This window comes from Salvelinus fontinalis, chromosome 18 (genome assembly GCF_029448725.1).
Source record: "Salvelinus fontinalis isolate EN_2023a chromosome 18, ASM2944872v1, whole genome shotgun sequence".
Lineage (NCBI taxonomy): Eukaryota > Metazoa > Chordata > Actinopteri > Salmoniformes > Salmonidae > Salvelinus > Salvelinus fontinalis.
In genome coordinates this window covers 25,826,704-25,830,716 of record NC_074682.1, presented here as the reverse complement: position 1 = coordinate 25,830,716, position 4,013 = coordinate 25,826,704, and the positions used below count along the sequence as shown (strand labels likewise).

At 38.1% G+C, this 4,013-nt stretch overlaps 1 non-coding gene across 1 annotated transcript; it reads left to right on the top strand.

Annotated features, from left to right (window-relative positions):
* Positions 1–1,569: 1,569 nt before the first annotated feature.
* On the top strand, positions 1,570–1,624 carry LOC129816067 (U7 small nuclear RNA). The gene has a single exon (XR_008753511.1). It is a non-coding gene; the product is annotated as a U7 small nuclear RNA (small nuclear RNA).
* The last annotated feature ends 2,389 nt before the right edge of the window (positions 1,625–4,013 follow it).

Below are 4,013 nucleotides of genomic sequence, written 5' to 3'. Positions count from 1 at the left end.
TACTGTTCTGACTTGGTGGTGCACATGTAGCTTATATCCTGTTTTAGAGAAATGTCATCATTGAATATTGTAAGAGCTTTCATTGTCCGCTTATATGCCCCCTTCATTTATCCTATGTTTCTGACTTGGTGTACAGGGAGAATACTGTAAGAGTGGTCCATGTTCTGAATTCTGTCGCTGTACATTTCAAAAGTGATGAACAAATAGTTATAATGACTACACCCATCATAGCTCGCTCATTAATGTCAGACAAGGCTCCGCTGATAGCCAGGTGTGCGGTGGTAAGGATTCAGTCCATGGTGTTGAAAAGAATACTCTGCTGTTGGGACAGCTTTATGTACTGTAGGCCCTAACAGTTTGTGGGCAGCCTTTGTCACCATTATAGTGCAATTTATGTATTGTTTAGTATTGTGTTGTGTAATGGCTTTGCTGGCATGCATAAACTAATTTTTTGTGTGACATGCTAAAAGCACCACTGAGTATAGGCTGCTGAGGGGTAGACGGCTCATAATAATTGCTGGAATGGAGTCAATGGATTGGTAACAAACACACCAAAAACATGCTTTTCATGTCATTGATACCACTCCATTGACTCCATTCCAGCCATTATTATGAGCCGTCCTCCCCTCAGGAGCCTCCACTGTTTAAATCACAGTCCCCAGGTCCAGAACAAATTCATGGAAACTTACAGTATTATACAGAGCCGTGATTGCATGGAACTCCCTTTCATTTCATATAGAGCAAGCGAACAGTAAACCTGCTTTCAAAAAACAAATATAGCAACACCTCACGGCACAACACCTCTCCCCATGTGACCTACTTTTTGTGTGTATGTACTGACATGTATGTGTAACTGATAGATAAGCACGCACACACACACTACATGTTAATGTTTTTTAATGTATGTAAATGGTAAAGTCTTTTGCCTGTAATGTCTTTTTTGTTATGTGTCTGACCCCAGTAAGAGTAGCGGTCGCCATTGGCGATGGCTAATGGGCATCCTAACAAAATCAAATAAATAAAAGATCCAAAGTATGGGCTTATTGAGGCAAAGTGAGGGCAGCCCTCACCAGATATGGGCTGCTGATACTGGGCCAATAATTCATCCAGCATTGCCCACATGAAAAAATACTACAGTTTACTGTAGAATACTATACTACACACTGTAATATCCCTCGATCGGGTAGGGCTTAATATAGAATTTTGTAGTACACTGTAGAATACACTACACACTGTAGTATCCCTCGGTCATGTGTAGTACTTACTATATCATTTTGTGGTATACTGTAGAATACTATAGCAAATGCTACAGTATTATCCTAAAAAAACCTCTGTAGTAAATACTACAGTAATGACTGCAAAAACACTACAGTATCCGCGAAAACAATACAGTGTTTTTTAACTGTAGTAATACTACAGTATTTAATGTGCATATACCCCACACATTCCCTTCCCCCATATCCCAATGCGTGCCACCCGTGAGTGAGAAACCTGCATGCCCAAGTGTAGACCAATATTATAGAAAATAACAGAAACTCTGACTCCAGTCCTACCTACCGACAGGTTATGGAAAATTATCTCTTTTAGTATTTGTCGAGTAGGTGTCCTCAAGGAGATAGCCCCCACTTCTATGTCAAAGCTAATAAAGCAAAAAGACTATAGTAAATCATACAGTACATAAATATAGTAATACTACAGTATATTATAGTATTTTTTCATGTGGTTGGGCCCACATCGTGCCAATGTTGTGCATAGCCTAAAAACTCATACCTCATTCTGAAAATTGGATGGATACGAGTCCAGCTGGTCTCTTAACAGTAAAACAAACCAAAACAGTTATATTCGTTTGTATTTGACTGCAATTTTTGTTTATGTATATGCAAATAGACATGTTGAATTACAATAATGTTGAATTGTTTACAATAATGTTGAATTGAATAGTGCTGGTTTTCTAATACAGTTGATGGGCTGATTCCTAATTTGATACACCATGAATGTAACTCAAACTCCTGAGCGAATTAACATGGCTACCATTGGCTCTCATTCCCTCTATGTTTAATTTTAATATAGGTCGGAGTCACTTCAAAGTAACTGCATAGTTATTTTCCTAGTCTTATCATATATTTAGAAAGTGTTTTAAATTTTGAAGTATTTCCCCTGTCGTTTTTCTTAAATACATAGTCTTGTCAGGGTTTTGAAGACTGGACGTACAGTAGCCTACGTTATTTCCAGTTAATAATTATTGTCTGAGTATCAATGTAAAGCGATTTGCATTTAGAGCTGTAATAAACATGCACGGGTGGGTGTTAAGACGGCTGTGGGTGTGCATCAAAATCCAACGTCCCACAAGATTTTTCAGGTTACATTGAAGTAATAGGAAGCAGGGTTGGAGGCGTGTCATCTTATACCTCCCATGGGAGGTGTGTCATATTATACCGCACAATATCATGAATAAATTCCACCCATAGTCTATCAGAAAGTAAGGAACTGTGAGAAGTGAAATATAATGTCAACCACCAGATGGCAGACTTACTTTACCTCTGTTTCTTCATCCTTTCCTTGTCAACCACTGAGTAACAGAGGACAGTATGGCTAAGTTGGCTATTTTTAGAACTGTGTAATACAGTTTAGGTAGTAGGATATGGATCATCATCAGTCCACTACTACAGATCATGTTAAATCAAAAATGGCTTCTCAACGTTTCCAGGATGAGGGAAGCTAAATATTATTTATTCAGCCCATGCTGTGAGCGATATTTTTGTGTTAGTATCAAGTTGAGTTTCTTTTTGTTCCTCTTGCACATACTAATAATTTGTTTTACAAGAAAATTGATTCAATTGTTTATATTTGGAGCTTATATTCACATGGAAACTTCCAGCTTTGATTGAATAGAAACTTTTTGCACCTAATACTGCACTCATCCACCACATTTAAGCTCCCATGTTTAGAGTCACAAGCTATTTCCCTAAAATAACTTTCCTTACCATACTGCATGTCTCCATACATACAGTAGGGTCTGAAATTATTGACAGCCTTGATAAAAAATGAGCAAAAATGACTGTGTAAAATAAATAATTTAAACACTGAGCAATATTGTACGTAAAGCAGTTTTGGGGTAAATTATAGGATTGTAAACTAATTAAATTGCTCAGAGAAAGAGATTTTGTTTAACAAGTAATATATATATATATTACCCTTCAATACCCCACCTTGTGAGAATTACGGCACTGAGCCTTTAAAAAATGAGTTGGAGAACATATTGGGAGGGATCTATATCATCCTTCCAGATCCTTGATATCTTTTGTCTGTGGTTATGGACTGCACTCTTCAATTCAAACCACAGGTTTTCCATGTTCAGAGACTGAGATGACCATTGCAAAATGTTGATTTGGTGGCCAATTAACCCTTTCTTTGTGGATTTTGATGTGTGCTTGGGTTATTGTCTTGCTGGAAGATCCACTTGCGGCAAAGTTTTAGCCTCCTGGCAGAGACAACCTGGTTTTTGGTTAAAATATCATTGTACTGGGTAAAGTTCATGATGCTGTTGAAATCAACAAGGGCCCCCAGGACCAGGGGAAGCAAAATAGCCCTATAACATCAAATATCCAACACCATATTTTACAGTAGGGTTCTTTTCTGCTCATGCATTCTCATTTCGACACCAAACCCACCACTGGTGTGAGTGGCCAAAATAGCTCTATTTTCATGTCATCCAACAAGTCTGGAGTTTGCTAAACGCCATTGGCACTTGGATTGGAACCGGTGCTTTGGTCAGATGAAATGAAAACAAAAGACATCAGACGAAGGATATCAAGGATCTGGAAGGATTATGTCTGGAGGAATGGTCTAAGATCCCTCCCAAGGTGTTCTCCAACTCATAAAACATTTTAGAAAAAGGCTCAGTGGTGTTATCCTCACAAGGTGAGGTATTGAAAATGGGGTGTCAATAATTTTGACCCCTACCTTTTGAGAAAAAAGTAAACTCAGCAAAAAAAGAAACGACTCTGTTTTTC